Source organism: Eleutherodactylus coqui, chromosome 3 (genome assembly GCF_035609145.1).
Source record: "Eleutherodactylus coqui strain aEleCoq1 chromosome 3, aEleCoq1.hap1, whole genome shotgun sequence".
NCBI lineage: Eukaryota > Metazoa > Chordata > Amphibia > Anura > Eleutherodactylidae > Eleutherodactylus > Eleutherodactylus coqui.
Genome location: NC_089839.1, coordinates 89409842 through 89428302, shown reverse-complemented (window position 1 = coordinate 89428302; position 18461 = coordinate 89409842). Strand labels below are relative to the sequence as shown.

General features: G+C 46.1%; 1 pseudogene; it reads left to right on the top strand.

Moving 5' to 3' along the window:
* The window catches only part of LOC136620146 (regulator of microtubule dynamics protein 2-like), a 37724-nt pseudogene extending 24628 nt beyond the window's left edge, over positions 1-13096 (top strand).
* Positions 13097-18461: the final 5365 nt, after the last annotated feature.

Below are 18461 nucleotides of genomic sequence, written 5' to 3'. Positions count from 1 at the left end.
CAGCGCACTATTTGCTGCGGACGCCAACAATAAATGCAGCGCTGACTTATGGATCCATGCTATCCTGTAATAAACCACGTTCTCAGTTACTTTCTTTGGTGTTTTAACCCCATTTCCTTATACCCGCTTCTCTCTTTTATCCTGCGTTATTCCCAGCAGGAGAAATAAAAGAAGGTAAACCCTTGTATGCCAGGGGGAGATTTACACCAATGATGGACATATAGTGGCAGCATAAAGACAGGTGCGCTATTTGGCATTAATACCGCACACAATGTCATTTCACTAAGACAAATCGTCTGCTCAGTTTCTAATAAATAAATAGAGTCGCACATGGGGATCAGCACTGGACATCCCCCTTCCCTTCTCCCCATATAGTGTGAGATCCCTGATTGTGGAGGGCGTTTGTTCGCCCCGTTACTCCACATGGGGATCAGCACTGGACATCCCCCTTCCCGTCTCCCCATATATCGTAAGATCCCTGATTGTGGAGGCCATCTGTTCGCCCCGTTACTCCACATGGGGATCAGCACTGGACATCCCCCTTCTCTTCTCCCCCGATAGCGTGAGATCCCTGATTGTGTGGGGTATCTGTCCGCCCTCTTACTCCACATGGGGATCAGCACTGGACATCCCCCTTCCCTTCTCTCCATATAGCGTGAGATCCCTGATTGTGGAGGGCGTCTGTTCGCCCCGTTACTCCACATGGGGATCAGCACAGGACAGCTCCCCTCGGCCGTTCTATATATTGTGCCTCCGCTCTTACTGGGGTCTCCGTGCCCCTTAACTCTTCAGTCTCTGAAGCCACAACTAGTAAGCTGGCTTCTACTAGGGATTAACCCCTTCTCAGTCCCCATAAAGTGCTGGCTATATTTGCCTCAATTAAGGGAGATTCATGACTGCCTATATAAGTGCAATCCATGTCTGTGGAGATCTACATAATTGTACAGGGATCTTGTGAGAGGAAATCACCTTAAAGGGACGGTCATTGTTAATATATAGTGGCCCAAAGAAGACGGTGTACATATAGTACCTAAAGACATCTGGTCTGGCTAACATTCGTGTCATATGACTTCTGCATTCAAACCCCAGCTTGAATAGGTGGCTTATTCATTACCCAAACGCTTATTTCAAATCAAGGCATAGCTGCGCCGATGCGGTGACCAGAAATCTAGATGAGGTAGTCGGCACGTTATCTGCAGCTAGCCCAGTGTAGCCGGCGGCCTGATACCATCTATCATGCGGCTACATCGGTGCCCACTAAGCTCTAGGACAGCGCTGCTCCTCAGCATTGGGAGAGATAGCTAGGGTTTCTCCCATTGATACGGACCATTTACATCGGGTATTAACCCTTTCCTCCCCACTCCTCTATCGGAAGCTGGGGAGAATGCTAGTATTTGGTAAATACTAAATGGCGCGCCTGTCGTTCTGGTGTCTCTGTGTACCCCAAACTTTGGAAACCTATTACTGGGATATTGAGCACAGACACCAGTGGTTAACCCCTTCCTCTCTACTCATTTATCAGAAGCTGAGGAGACAAATTATTTCAGAAAAAACGACAGTGCACGCAGAATAAACGCTAAAATGGCGTGCCTGTCGTTCTGCTGTCTCCATGTTAACCCCTTCCTCTCTATTAATTTATTAGAAACTGAGGAGGCGATTTGTCTTAGTGAAATGACATTGTGCGCGGTATAAACGCCAAATAGCGCACCTGTCATTATGCTGCCACTATATGTCCATCATTGGTGTAAATCTCCCCCTGGCATACAAGGGTTTACCTTCTTTTATTCCTCCTGCTGGGAATAACGCAGGATAAAAGAGAGGAGCGGGTATAAGGAAATGGGGTTAAACACCAAAGGAAATAGCTGAGAACGTGGCTTATTACAGGATAGAATGGACCCATAAGTCAGCGCTGCATTTATTGTTGGCGTCCGCAGCAAATAGTGCGCTGTATACTACAATAATCCAGGCAGAGTATACAGACATTCCCCTCGGAGGACCAACAAAACAAAAGGCTCTTAGATTTATACACCAAGTGCCTTCCTATTCCCTGGCATCCCTGGTACAGCGCCGCGGAGCTACAATGTTATACCGATGCATCATCCATGGATTTGTAGGTTCTCCGGCCCTATACAGCTATAAGGGAATAGGTTGTAAGGTGTGTAACCCTTTGGTGGCCAGCCATAGACCCAGGTCTACCCTTATGTCTACATCTATGAGTCTGTCCATTCATTCTGTTAAACACAAATTTAATAAAATTTAGTTTTAAGATTATTTTTAGGTGATTTGGGCTTAATGAGATAAAAGAAGTATACTGTCACTCTATTTCGGTGATTTATACTGAAACACTGTATCTTTTCAGAATAAATATACTATAAATAGAGATGAGCGAGTATACTCGGTAAAGGCAATTGCTCGAGCGAGCATTGCCTTTACCAAGTACCTGCCCGCTCAAGATGAAACGTTCGAGTGCCGCCGGCGGGCAGGGAGCTGCGGGGGAAAGCGGGGCGAAATGGAGGGGAGATCTCTCTCTCCCTCTCTCCCCCTCGCTCCCTCCTGATGACAGCCGCTACTCACCGCTCCCCCGCGCCGGCACCCGAACGTTTCATCTCGAGCGGGCAGGTACTCTGCAAAGGCAATGCTCGCTCGAGCAATTGCCTTTACTGAGTATACTCGCTCATCTCTAACTATAAAGTTTGACGTGGCACTGAGTCCGAGTCACGGGGGTGGGCCGCACCGGACCCTCACTGCCCGCTGCATAATAGATATAATTACAAGATGTGCCAGATTATCAGGAGGAAAGACATTATTTGTAGAGTTTCTCCAGTCTGGATAATAGAGGAGGGTCTGAGGGTCCTGAGCAGAACCACCTACTATTATCTTCGGGTCACATGGTGGAATCCGATGCGGACGTTTCCATTTTTAAAAACTGCAGGAGTAACCTGCGGCCAAGTCACATGTTTCTGCCGCTTATTTACTGCACAGACAGCTCCCCTAAAACCATGGCAGAAATCCACAGTTTCTCTGCCGTGGATCCGCACACGGATTTAGCCGCATCAAAGAGCAAAATCGGCGGAATTTTCCTTGCTAACATGCGTGAAATGACCTGACGCTACTTCACACAGATACGTGGATTATGTCCATTGACACGGCTAAATCTGCTTGTAAACCTGCGGCAGAATCATGCAGCTCAGCCACAGATTTCTCCTGCGGTTTTTAGAAGTTGAAGATTCCGCATCAGATTCCGCCACGGGACCCTCATGAATCCGTGATACTGCGTTTAAAAAAGTCTCTGGGATATTTCTTGGCATTTTGGGTCAGGATGAGTATCATTTCTCCATAAGGAGAGCACCTAGAAGGTAAGGAAGGAGACTTATAAGGCCATCCATGCTCCTCTGGGAAATATGCAAGTAGGGAAGATGGAACAATACCCCTGCAGCGCCACCTATTGGAGGGCAGTTTTCCTGCAAGTCAATGTCAGACTTTTTAGACAAGCCTTCCATCTTCCTATTTGCATATGGCATTGTGTAAATGCTTTCGTTAAAGGGTCATTTCAGATATGCATACTGCCATCTCTACAATGAGAAGTTTATAAGTAATGAGTAGACGCACAGCTGGAAGATCAGATGCTGTTACTGATGCAGTTGTGCCATCCTAGAAGCCGTTCCTGCACCCACTATTGCCCCCCTTAGGCTAGGTTCACAAAGGACTGAAATCTCATGGAGCGACCACACGGAAATATCGCCAGATTTCTGCAGGAAAAATGAATCTTCACACTTTTGCAGTGTCTTCGCCGCCTGCATTCCGCTGCAGCCATCTCTCCCCATAGAGAGTAGAGAGGCTGCAGCGGAAACAGTGAAAGAATCGACATGTCGCATCTTTTAATTCTGAGTCACTGCGGAAGTATTGCAGGACAGACGGCTTTCATTGACTGCAATGGAAACCGTCCGTGAGATTTTTCGCATAGAATAAAACATGCTGCACTTCTCCTCTGCGAGCGGAAAATCGCAGTTGATTTCCTCTCGTGGGCAGGGGAGAATCATTTAACACTTCATGTCTATGGACGGACATTGCTGCGGAATTCACGGTGGGTGTCTGACCGTGAATTCCGCAGCTATAATCCGTCCCTGGGCATTTGGCCTAAATAAGACATCCAATGGAAATAAAGACACCGACACAAAGATTTATGGAGAAGGAACATTTTATTTCTAGTTGTAGGAAATGGTAGATTTTATTATGGGGAATGTTGAGGCGGAATTGATCCAGAGGAAGGCGAAAACCCTTTGATAGGAAAAAGCCAATTATCCTTGTATAAAGGGGAAAAATTCCTTCCTGACCCCAAATATGGCGATCAGAGCAAGTCCCAAGATCAAAGCCGAAATCTGACCTGACTTTCTAAAATGTATTATTGTTTCCATAAATGTATATAAATCTGTTACCATTTATTGTTTGTGTGAGATATAAAGTGTATTGGACTAAAGCTGTTTATAGACTGTGTTGATCCTGAGGAAGGCGAAAACCCCCTTCAGGAAAGAGCCAATTATCCTGTTTTAAGGAGGGAAAATTCCTTCCTGACCCCAAATATGGCGACCAGAATAAATTCCAGGATCAACGCCAGCCGCTCACCTCCCTAGTGTATGTGATGTCAGCTAAAGATTGTGCTTGTTTATGTTATGTTATTTATGTGGCTGATTCCTTATAAATAAGACCTAACCCTATTTAAGGCTGTGAGTTGATCCAGAGGAAGGCAAAAACCTCCTTGAGGTATGAGCCAATTGTCCTCAAGTTGGAAAAATTCCTTCCTGACCCCAAATATGGCGATCAGAGCAAGTCCCTGGATCAAAGCCGACATCTACACCTATCTGTGTGTATACTTGTGTCTATGTATGTGTTAGTGTCTACACTAGTGTCTAACCTTCATGTATGTGGTGCGTGCTACTTACGTGGCCTGTGCCGAGGTCTTACTAGTAACCAGGAGTTCAGGGATAATAGTCACTCGGGCTATTGTTCCTGAACTCGCCAGTTACCAATCAAGCACAGGCTGCTCCTGGGGGCGTTGAGGGTCTTCAGGAGAGGATGATATCCGATGTCAGCTGGAGGATGTCGGGGTTCAGGGTTACATGATGGTAATGCAGGATGCAGTTGGTGGAGAGAGGATGTTGTTGGTAAGCCGGGGTCTTCTACAGCAGCAGAGTCGTGGGTTAAGCAGATAGTTGGCACGGGTTGAGCCTACAAGACATAAGACAGAATTGTCAATTTTACCAGCAGTGGATATAAACCAGTGAACTAATGTAACATGATGGCTTGTATCAGGATCTGCTTTGTATCTGATCTAAAGAAAAGATACTTTATATATTAATCTTTCTATAGTATGTGAGGTTCTGCTACAGTGTATGGATATAATGGTAGATGTCCTGTGTGTATAGGTGTATATAGGTGTACAGATATGAATGTGTAGGTGTATATAGGTGTACAGATATGAATATGTAGGTGTATATAGGTGTACGGATATGAATGTGTAGGTGTATATAGGTGTACAGATATGAATGTGTAGGTGTATATAGGTGTACAGATGGGTATGTGTAGGTGTATATAGAAGATACTTACCAGATGGTCGTGGCTTCCTTCACAATCGGATTCTTCTCGTCATCCTAAGAAGAAGCAGAGACATAGTAATTACAGGAGCAATAATAATGTAGCCGAGGAGGGAGAAGTCTGCGGACCAGACATGGTGACATGAAGCAGGGTTACTATATGACCTCCTGTGCTGTCTGACACTAGAGGAACAATGATGGTGAACACAGAGGTCTGCCTGAAGAACATCATCCCTAGAGGAGGAAGATCTTACCGGGTCCAGCTTGGTGAAGTGTACGAGAATCCGTCCACGGGGTGAAGGGGTGTCCCATCCTCCGGCCATGGCAGGTCTCTGTTTCTCGGAACTCTGCTGAAGGGCTTGAATGGCGGCTCTGCCCTTCTCAGTTCCAGCTCCTCCCAATTTACGGTGTTGAAGAATCGGTGACCTCTGATGTTCTTGCGGACACCCAGCCTCTTCTTAGGCTTCTTTCGCAGCAGTCTCTTCACAAGATGCTTTACGTCCGCATCAAGCCAAGATGGGAATTTTGGCTTCTTTCTTTTGATGGACTTGATGATCTTTCTCTTGGAGGAGCCGTGGTAGAAAGGGGACTGTCCTGTCGCCATCCAGGATACGACAATCCCCAGGCTCCACCAGTCGACTGCTGCGTCGTAGTCCTTTTTGCGAAGCACCTCTGGGGCCATGAATCGATATGTGCCCGTCACCCCGCTGATCTTCTTAGACGGGACAACGCCGTCTTGGGCCAGCCCCAGGTCAATCAGGCGGATGTGTCCATCTCCGTCCAGCATGATGTTCGCCGGCTTTATGTCACTGCAAAGAAAAAAGAGAAATGTTAGTCTGTTCAGTGATACAGAAGACTTGGGAATGTACCGCAGCCAAACCAGTCCTAATTCAGAACTCTGGGAAAGCTGGGTACATTATCTCCACCAATGAAACGGGGAGATGTGGGAAAGTTGTGCTTACCGATGGATGATGTATCGTCGGTGCAGGAACTGGAGGCCGCAAGCAATCTCCGCTGTGTAGAATCTGAGAGAAGAGTGTAGTATCAATGACATGACATCAGTCCCCCGACATCATGTCACCATCATAGTGTCCCCACCAGAAGAGGTGCTGTTTATGGCAGCCTGTATGTCCTCCACTCTTCTATACCTGTCATGTCGCCCTCAGTATCCCCCCCCCCCCCCACCCGGCTCCTGATTAGTCATTTACTCACCTCACATGGTTGATGTCCAAGCTGCCGCACATTCTGATCATTGCTGCCAGGCTTCCTCCGGACAGATACTCCGTGATGAAGTAGGCCCGGTCTGCTGACTGCTGTGCGGCGTACAGATGGCAGATGAAGGGGCAGTCTTGGGCCTTTAGGAGTATCCGCCGCTCTCTCCTTATGACGTCCGCCTTGCTCTTTTCTCTGTCGACAACCTTGATGGCCATAAAGGTGTTCCTTCCGGGGAAAGATGCCAGGACCACCTCAAGAAAGCAGATAGGAAATTATCACTGACAGCGGCCAGAGGGGAAAGTCATATACATTTATTACATAGGGGATTTATCACTAGGCCGCCTTCACACGGCCAAGAAGAGCGCGCAAGATTTGTACTCTGCGAGACGCACAAATAAGAACCCCATTCCTTTGAATGGAATCATATATCATGACCGTTTTTCTCTTTTTTTTTTTTCAGCATCTTGATGCTGGAAAAAAATATTTGCAGCATGTTCTCTCTGCACGTTCCTCGGACGCATCGCCCGTTGTTTTTTTTTTTTTTTAGAATGAATGTGTATAAGTCAATCAATTAATAGATGAATAAATCTGCCCCCCCCCCCCAAAAAAAAAGTCCCTACATTTATAAGAGTTCGCTGTCCATTGAGCATAAAGAGCTTATAAATTCATATATATACAAACAATAAATAATCGCTATTTCCAAGCACATAATATAAATAATACAATGAAGCATAAACAGAAATACATCTTTTATTTGCTGATAAAACAGTAGATCCTTTCCATCAGGGGTTACTGACTCTTATTACCGCCAGCGTCATCCCATTATAAACACCCGCAGTCACGCCAGGGCATGAAGGGGCGTGCAGAGAGCCGTCCCCCGAAGGACACCGAAACGTCCCGCTGTCCAGCAGCGAGGTCACGGAGTGCAGGGAAAGTTTAGCGCCACAGTTGCCTAGCAACAAACCACCAAGAATTATAATAAGAATGCGATCTAGAAATAAGCCTTGTGATTATAACGGCTCAATCATCACCAGTCCCAGAAATATGGAAATGTGCAGAGAATTCCCCCTGATTGTGGTAACGCCGTCCCTACCTGCCAGTTGTCCCATATAGAAGTATCCTAAGCCTCTCCTGTGGGTTACATGGCTGATAACAGGGAACAATAGTCTGCACAGGTAATGGAAGTAGTGAAAATAGCAGTCATATAACTTACCTCGCTGAAGCTTCCTCTGCCCAAGATCTGAAGGGCGGTGAAGCGATTGATGTTAAATCCGCGGTCTGATGGTAGAGGGTCCTGGCTGGTGCCCGGTCTTGGCTCCTCATCCTCTCCGCTCCTCCTCCTCTTTATCTCCGTGAGTCCGCTCACGCACTCCTCTTCTCTCTTACGCTTTTCGGCATCTCTATGTCCATTGGACGACATTTTTCTCAATCCAATAGTCTTCGATCCAACCGCTGCCGTCGTCAGTTGAAAGGAAATGGCAGTTGGCCGAGTGGAGGTCAAAGGTCAGTGAAGCTGCCAGTACTTTGCTTGCCAGTACTCTTCTCTGCCATATACACAGTGATGTGGGCACCTTGAGTGATGGTCTAGTGCCCAAAGAAATGGAGAAATTCATGGCTGGTTCTTCTAGGGCCACATTATTAGTAGATGGGGCAAGGATGGCACTTCATGTCTGGGTTGGCAGTGGTGCCCATAGTTTATCAGAAATTTCTGGAGTTTTAGAAAACTTACAGTTGTGTGGACATTGAAACAAACCCGCTGGAGGGATAAACCATAAATTGTACTAATGAGAGGAATAATAAAGCCTTCTGAGGGTCATTTTCTGCTGCAGTCAATAAGTGTCCATCATCCAGATACATGGCGTGTATTTCCATAGGTTACAATGGGCAGCGCCCTCGCCAGTGCAGATCTGGGTGTAGCGGGCGGAGATGCTTTTATGGAGGTTATCCCCTTAGAGACCAAGCTTTTTTTTTTTTTTCGTTTTTCCATTTTTTTGTTTTTTCCTCCTTTCTTTTAAAGCATTGTAACCCCTTTATATATCCCTCGCCGTCGCTATATGAGGGCTTGTGAGGGCGAGACAAGTTTTATTCTTCAATGGTATTATTTAAATTACCATATAATGCACTGAAAAAGTGAAATTCCGCCATCTTTCAGTGCGTCTTGTTACAAACTGGTACAATAATGACATAACGTTATTCTGTAGGTCGGTACGACTACTACCATACCAAACTTTATAGAGTTTTTTTTGCTGAACTACTTGTATTTTTTTCAAAGACATTTAATTTTTATAAATTATTTTCTGCCGCTATCTTCTGTGCGCAATAGCTTTTTTAATTTTTCTGTTGACACAGTTGTACGAGGCCTCATTTCTTGCGGGACGTCCTGTAGTTTACATTGCTGATATTTTGTAATACATAAGACTTTTTGATCGCTTTTTATTGCAGTGTGAACAAAAATGCGAATTTCTGGTGTTCTTTATTTTTTTTCTGCCGACGTTCACCGTGCGGCGTTAATAATGTGATACTTTGGTAGGTTGAACTTTTACAGACATGGCGATACCAAATATGTATTTTTGCTTTTATTATTTATATTTTTTTTATTATAAATATGGTTGAAGGTTATTGTTTTTTTTTAACTTTTATTACTTTGTTTTTCATAATTTAGTAAACTTAATTGATCTTATTTTTCATTTTTTCTTTTAGCCTCCATAGGGAACAAGAACCTACAATGCTTTGATCGCTCCTGCAGTATGATGTGATGCCACAGGAGGTCAAACATAAGTAAATGGTTTCAGTGTTTACAGCCTTGGGGATCCATCTTCCATCCTTATTATAGGTTATTTCCTGTTTCCCTGTATTACATCCCTCAGTACTAGTGATGGTTGTCGCAGTCATGTAGCCGTCACTCATCTTCATAGTAACCATTATAATAAACATTGTAGAGAATGATACATTGTAATTTCCTATTATGTTCTTTCAGATTCATCACTGCTCAGACTGACCCAGAAGCAGAATCAGAGGACGAGCCTGGAGTGGGAATTGTCAAAGCCGAAAGGGCTAAAATCCTCAAAGAAGAAGCTGAACTTCATCCTCTGCTGCAGCAAGCGGATAGCATCCACAAAGGCTCCGAGTCCGATAAACATGACGGCTTCAGAGTGTTACTGAACAAGCAGGAAAAGGTACTGAAAGAACTGCCTTCCTGTGGGCCTAATACATATACTGTACGGGGGGCTGTCAGTCGCTCGGGGTGCGTGAACAGGCTTTCTCTAAGGGTACGGGCGCACCTAGCAGAATTGGGGTGGATATTCTGCAATGAAAAATATACACCAAAAGCTGCTTCCAAATGTGGATTATTGGTGTGGATTTAGATGCTGAGTTTACCATAGAGCCGCAGCAGACTTCACATCTTCCATTGAGAGGGTGAAATCGTCTGCAGGTCCGAAGGCAAAAATGGCACCAAAATGTGCACCAAATGCTCTACTGATTTTGGTGCTGATCCACACTAAAATACGCTGTGTGTGAATGCCCCCTCATCCCAAATCACATGTTACATGACAGTACTAAGTCACATTCTAGAAAAGTATTTCCCCACCTTCCACGTATCCTATGCTGCCCACAAAGTTTTAAAACTTTGCAATCCTCATTTTATTGTAGTCCATCCATAAAGCAACTCGCTGGAACAGTTCTTTTCACACCGATAAGGCACATCCTGTGGACTCACATTGTATATTTAAGACTTAGCTAAATCTCTTTATGTCTCTTGGTTCTGTCTGAATCCTCAAATGGGTTTCATTGGCGACCTTGAACAAAACCATAGGCTGCCATTACTAAAGCTGAGACCAAAGCTGCACGTTTTCATTTCAGCAGGTTTCTGTTGGTTTCCCACATTTGTGCCGGACAGAATAACTTAGTCGACTACACGGCTCTATCTGGCCAGAAACTAACGGAAACCTAGTTAAATGGAGACCTTTTGTCTCCATTTGACTAATGAAAGCCTATTGTTGTGTCCGGGAGCTCCGTCTGAATGACCTGGACATACAAGATCCGTGACTGAAGGCTTAGAAGGGTATTTCAATCTCAGCAAATAAAAGGAATCCCTTGTATAATAAAGAGTTACAATCTTCTGATATAATTTCTATATGAATTCCTCCGTTTACAAGACCTCTGCTTGCAGTCATTTAATAGAAGTTTTCACTGTTTACTCCCAGAGTATAAAATCTCCCGTGGTCCTGTGCAGATCATGCATGTGCTTGACTTGTTGCAAGCACTTAAAGGCCGGGCGCAGAAGAGCGTGTTGTGAAATGCTGTGTGTATACTGCAGAGCTTTACCGCTGTGTAACCCGGTGTACGGCAGCGATTTTTGACTCTGCATGACAGCGTATCTCACACACGCAGTTTCCTTGTTCATTTTTTACTTCCCGCTGTGTCGCTTAGTAACTTTGCGTATAAACGCTACTCATACGCAATGTAATTTGAGCCTGAAGTCCATGGTGGCCACATCTCGAGTTCTCCACAGGAGCGCTGATAACATTGTTTTCAGCTGCAGTCCTGTGACAGAACAAAGAGGCTGTGTTCAGAGAACAGACCACCTGCTGTTATCTGCATACATCAAAGGCATGCTCATGTTAATGCAAATGAATCTAATAATCCACTAATGGCTATTAGTGCCCATTAGCAGCTTATCCAAAATGATCACTCGAACTGTCAATCATCCTATCTTTTGATTGTATTTTTATGGATCCTCTTTGTGGGTAAATGGGGCTTAAGGGTTTCAGATGGCCTTTGTTAACGATCGATCGTTCACGGTTGGCCTGTGAAGGCTGCTGTCTGTGATGATGATGATGATACATGATTTTAAATGGCAATTTGAACAAAGCGACTGAAGGATCTGTTCCATGATCGGAGACCGAGCCCGGGCTTCTGTTAATGAGATGCAAATCTGTCATTAAACAGGAACAACTTCTTAATGACCCGACAACTGCCAGAAATCCAACACCGCAGATTAACTTTTCGACAGGTATCTGCCGTTACCCGGCATCTGTCATCGTCATTAATATTCCAAAAAGGCGCAAATCGTTGGATGAAAATGGTCTTTCAGACCAAGACGGGTTTTTATCCACTGAAGGTAAAGAAGGAAAATGGCTGTAAGATTTGAGAACCTCGAGGATTTGATACAAGTGTAACAGAATACTTTTCTAAAACCAGAATACCCCTTTAAGTGGACTACAAATACGTAAAGGTTGTAGGGAGATGTAATAGCGGCTGTAGGGCTGTCCATAGACCTCAATGCGAGCAGCTCTCAAGAGTAGAGAAAGCAGCACGAAGGCAAAAGGGGGGAGAGCCCCACGTGGGTCTGGCTGTTAAAAGTCGTCTGGTTATATCTGTCGCGGCACCGGCTCCCCGCACCCCCCGAGACCCATCGCTCACCATCCCACCGCCAGCTGGAACTGCGGTGAGTCACGGTACGTGTTCCACAACTCCCAAGCTTGATTACTTAGCCTGGGTCCCTCCGCTCCTTCGTCGCCTAGCTCTTCCATATACATTAACTGGTTCAGTCCCTGAGCGAATTCCAGGATTGAAGGAGCTGAGATTACCGCTCGGGCCGCTGTAAGGAAATGCCGTAGAAGCTCCTTTTTGATGACAGCGAATGGGCCCGGATAATTGACAGCACTGCCAGCTGCAAGGTGACCTCCGCTGCACAATGCGACGCTCCCTCATACTGGAACGGCTTTTATATGCAACTTAGCGCAGATGCTGACGTGTAAAGGCTGGATCTGCTGGTCTGGCTCTCCTAGCGGGAGACACTCTATGGATTACATAAGCCCCGTGAACAGAAGTCTTCTTCATAAGAACCCCTTTATAGGGATGGAATTGGTAGTGACATTCTGAACATTACTTCAGTATATTTTAATGTTTTTTTCCAGAAAAAAATAGTTTGTTTTCGGGAAAACCTCCAGCATAAATGATGCAACACTTCTTCATGTACAAGATAATATACCTACTGACTGGGTTTCCTGTACGAAGTGTTTTCCGGTATCATGGCCCCACTTAATCATTTCTCTGCTCAGATTTTTTCAGCTTGTGATGAATTAGATCACGTTATGAAAGTTTTTTTTGTCTTTTTTCAGTACGGAAATAAGGTTGACTTCCTCTGGAGGCTGGCGCCGGCGTACAGCGACATGTTTTCTCTCACAAACGATGTAGAAGAGAAGAAGCGCTATGCAGCCGACGGTAAGACGGGATTTATGAAAATCTTCTATGTTTGCTCGTGTAAAGGATTTTTCCCAAGATAGATATTTATAACACATTAGTTATTTTGTAAGCGCAAAATATCTGATTGGTGGGGGTGAGATCACTGAGACCCACGCCCATCTCCTGGATGGGTACTGCTGCCCCGTTCACCATTGCCTCCAGAGTGGTGATGGCATGTACATGCTCCCCATCCAAACTATAAGTGGTACAACGAGGTACCAGAGCGTCCATTCTTGCCTGTATCACATCTCGTATTCAAGCTAGAAGTGGTACAACTGTTTACTAAACCCCCCCATGCCCGCCGGTATCACATTTGCTATCCAAGCTAGAGATGGTACGACAGCGTACTAGAGTCTATATACCCATAGAGTCCATATCTAAGCTAGAAGTGCTACAAAAGAGTTCTATAGCCTCCGTGCCCAACCGTATCACATCTGCTATCAAAGCTTAGTGTGCCTTCACATGGGCGTTACGTTTTTGGTCGGTGCCAAAATGCAGTGAAAGGACAAATGTGTATCTGCTTTGTAAAGTGGTCATGCCTTTTTACACCGAAATCGATGAAAAGATGGCTTCATATTATTGATGCAAAAAAAGCCGAAAAATAAAACATGCCAAGATTTTTGGCTATCGCAACTGAGAACACATCACAGTTGTAAATGAAACCATCGAAAGACATTGCTTTCATAAATCAGCTTTTTTACTCACTCTCGCATAGAGCAAAAAACATGCAATTTTAGTGTCCGTGTGGAGGTACCATAAAGGTAGTATAACAGGGAACTACAGCCTCCATGTCCGCCTGTATCACATCTAGTATCTAAGCTAGAGGCAGTACAACAGGGTACTAAAGCCTCCATGCCCGCCTGTATCACATCTAGTATCTAAGCTAGAGGCAGTACAACAGGGTACTAAAGCCTCCATGTCCGCCTGTATCACATCTAGTATCTAAGCTAGAGGCAGTACAACAGGGTACTAAAGCCTCCATGCCCGTCCGTGTCACATCTGCTATCCAGCTAGAGGTGATACAACAACGTAGTATAGCTTCCATACCCCCTGCATGACATCTTGTATCCAAGGTAGAATGGCACAACAGGGTACTAGAGCCTCCATGCCTACCTGTATCAAATCGTTTATCCAAGCTAGAATTGTTACAACAGGATACTAGAGTCACCGTGCCCACCTGTATCAAATCGTTTATCCAAGTGAGAGGTGGTAAAACAGGGAACTAGATTCTAAATGCCCGCCTCTTTCACATATTGTAAGCCAGAAGCTGGACAACGGGATACTAGAGCCTCCATAGCCAACTGTCTAACATCTTGTATTCAAGCTAAAAGTGTTAAAACAGGGTACTAGAGGCGCCATGCCTGCCTATATCACATCTTGTATCCAAGCTAGAAGTGGTGCAACAGGATACTAGAGCCTCCAAAGACACCTGTTTCACTTCTTGTTTTTAAGCTCGAAGTGGTATAAAAGGGTACCATAGCCTCCATGCCCGCCCGTATCACATCTAGTATCCAAAGGTAGAGGTGGTATAACAGGGTATTAGAGCCTCCATGTCCGCCTGTATCACATCTAGTATCCAAGCTAGAGGTGGTATAACAGGGTACTAGAGCCTCCATGCCTGCCTGTGTCTCATCTTGCATCCTAACTAGAAGCCGTGCAGCAGGGTACTAGAGCCAACATAGTCACCTGTTTCACATCTTGTATCCAAGCTAAAAGTGGTACAACAGGGTACTAAAGCCTTCATGCCCGCCCTATATCGCATCTTGTATCCAAGCTAGAAGCGGTACAACAGGGTGGGTATTAGGGCCTCCATGCCCACCTGTATCACATCTACTATCCAAGCTACAGATGGCACAACAGTGTATTAGGGCTTCCATGCCCCCTGTAAACCATCTTGTATCCAAGTGAGAGATGGTACAACAGAGTACTAGAGTCTACATGTCTGCCCCTGTCACATCTTATATTCAAGCTAGAAGTGGTACAACAAGGTACAAAAGCTTCCATGCCCGATCTGTATCACATCTTGTTTCCAAGCTAGAAGTGGTACAACAGGGTAATATCATAGCGTTCTAGAAAGACATCTAGTCCCCTCTTAAACTGCTCTTTGGATTTTGCCATCACCATGTCCTCAGGCAGTGAGTTCCACACTCTCAGGGCTCCCATCCACTGGCGTTTTTTTTCTCCACTGCGATGCGATTCTAAAGTTAAAGTCTCGCATTGCAGTGCGAGAAAAACGCAGGCAGATATCCCAAAATCGCTGGGATATCGCTGCGACATCGCCAGTCTCTTCAATGGGGCCAGCGGCAGCAGCGCTAGCCCCATTGAAAAGATATGGAGAATGCCGCTGACTTCTGCCGGAGGACGCAGCTGACAGCAGGAGAGGTGAGTAACTTTTTTAATTATTTTTTTTTAACCACTTTTTTATGTCACAGCTGTGGCAGAAGTCCGCGTCATTCTCCATATCTTTTCAATGGGGCTAGCGCTGTTGCCGCTGGCCCCATTGATAAGACTGTCGCAGCGATATCCCAGCGGTTTTTCGGACTGCTCTCGCAGCGCAGTGGAGAAAAAAACGCTAGTGGGTGGGAGCCCTCACTGCTCTTATAGTGCTGGTATCGGCTGTTGAGCTGCTCCGCTGTCCCCTTTAGCCCCCTGCTCATGCCTCCATCTCGTGCCGCTGCTCCTGGCGTCAGCCCCAGTAGTACGTGTTCCCCACAGTGGCCCCAGTAGTAAGTGTTCTCCACAGTGGCCCCAGTAGTAAGTGTTCTCCACAGTGGCCCCAGTAGTAAGTGTTCCCCACAGTGGCCCCAGTAGTACGTCTTCCCCACAGTGGCCCCAGTAGTAAGTGTCCCCCACAGTGGCCCCAGTAGTAAGTGTCCCCCACAGTGGCCCCAGTAGTAAGTGTCCCCCACAGTGGCCCCAGTAGTAAGTGTCCCCCACAGTGGCCCCAGTAGTAAGTGTCCCCCACAGTGGCCCCAGTAGTAAGTGTCCCCCACAGTGGCCCCAGTAGTAATAGTGTTCCCCACAGTGGCCCCAGTAGTAATAGTGTTCCCCACAGTGGCCCCAGTAGTAATAGTGTTCCCCACAGTGGCCCCAGTAGTAATAGTGTTCCCCACAGTGGCCCCAGTAGTAATAGTGTTCCCCACAGTGGCCCCAGTAGTAATAGTGTTCCCCACAGTGGCCTCTGCAGTAAGTGTTCCCCCACAGTGGTCTCTGCAGTTTAGTGACCCCCCACAGTGGCCTCTGCAGTAATAGTGCCCCCCCCACAGTGTCCTCTGCAGTAATAGTGACCACCCCACAGTGGCCTCTGCAGTAATAGTGACCACCCCACAGTGGCCTCTGCAGTAATAGTGACCCCCCACAGTGGCCTCTGCAGTATTAGTGACCCCCCACAGTGGCCTCTGCAGTAATAGTGACCCCCCCCACACACACACAGTGGCCTGTGCAGTAATAGTGACCCCCCCCTCAGTGGTCTCTGAGGTAATAGTGACCCCCCACATGTGGCCTCTGCAGTAATAGTGACCCCCCCCCCCCACAGTGGCCTCTGCATTAATAGTGACCCCCCCCCCCACAGTGGCCTCTGCAGTAATAGTGACCCCTCCCCACAGTGGCCTCTGCAGTAATAGTGACCCCCCCCCCACAGTGGCCTCTGCAGTAATAGTGACCCCCCCACACAGTGGCCTCTGCAGTAATAGTGACCCCCCCACACAGTGGCCTCTGCAGTAATAGTGACTCCCCACAGTGGCCTCTGTAGTAATAGTGACCCCCCACAGTGGCCTCTGCAATAACAACGACCCCCACAATTGCCTAAGCAGTAATAGTGCCCCCCAACCCCCCATAGCGGCCCCAGTGGTAATAGTGAATTAAGATGAGTCAGCACGATGAACAATAAAGTGTCTATGTGCACACGAGCGTGTAGACCATTTTTGTAAATAGTATATAAGACGGGCTGAGAGTATATGGGCAGGAGGCTCGCCTATGGATCTGATGAGATGCCTGGGACCTTTACCCTGATTTGACGTGACTCCTGCCTCGATAGAAATCCAGGGCTTCATTTACAATGGGCTCTGGGTCTCTAGAGCGATGGCAGTTTTTGGAGACCGCTATAGACCAGAAATGGAAGGGACCTTTTTATTTGTTTTTAATACTTCTGTCTGCTTTATTGTCCTTTCTCTTGTGTCAGTGGGTCCCAAAATCAATCCTTCCACTATAAGGGGGTATTGCAGGCTAATGCTGAGGATGTGATGTCCTCGGGATGAGTTGTCAGTGGTTGACCAGCTGGGGTCCGCCACTTCGATTCGCCGCCGATCAGCTGATTGTCCGGCTTGTCAGTGCAGCAAGCTGGACATTGTCATTGGTGGTCTGGGTCAGGAGTGTGGTAGGTGGCTTCATTCCCATTGAGATCAGTGGGAGTGATGCTTTCAATTACACTTCCGGATTCTCATTGCAGTCAGAGCCAAAGGTGAAATGGGAGGCATCGCTCCTGTTGTTTTTGGTGAGGGGGGAAGCTATCTATTGCATTTCTAGCCTTGACTACCAATGACTATATCCAGCCCCGCTGTACTGACAGTGAGCCAGAGGATAAACTAATGTAGCGGGGATTCTGAGCGGCGGATCCCCGCTGGTTGACTGTTGGTGCTCTATCCTGGGGATAGGTCATCAATGGTAAAAGCACGGAATAACCCTTTAATTGCCAACATATTCCTTACATATACTTTTGATGTATATATTCTATATATATTGATATTTTATCAATTGCAGCTTGAACAAGGTAGTAAATGGTTGGCTATCTATCAGTTCCATGGAAATAGAGCCGTGCTCACACATTAGCAGTATAACTCTATTCACAAGGGGGCTAGGGGACTGCCATTCTCATGATCACTGGAGGTCCCGGTGGTCGGTCTCCCAGTCTCGTACATTTATCTCCTAGTTTTCCTGGTGGTTTAGGGTAGAAGAACGGGTTCAAATGTATTTCACTTCACACTGTGAGGTGCCCCTAAGTGGTTTAGGGAGTTTTGACCAAAGTGATTATATGTTGCACAGGGCTTCTGTGGGTTCAGCTATTTCCAGTTCAGCAACAGAACTACCCTGCACTTCTTTTAATGTTTTTATGGGTTCAGGTGAGAAATGTTAAGATAAAGTAACTTTTAAAAAGGTTGAAATGCTTTAGTATGGAAAACTAATTTGAACTAAACGTCTTATATATAATGTTTATGGCCATCTCTACCACCCCAGCTGAGGCCATGCGGACACACAACTGGGTACATAGAAGTGTCGGACAAAGCCTAAGGCCTCATGTTCACTTGAAAAATACAATCCGCGCAGAATCTGCCGCGTATTTGCTTTAAGTGGTATTTTTTTTGCATGCAGATATCCGCACACATTGCTATCAATGTGTTAGCAATGTTG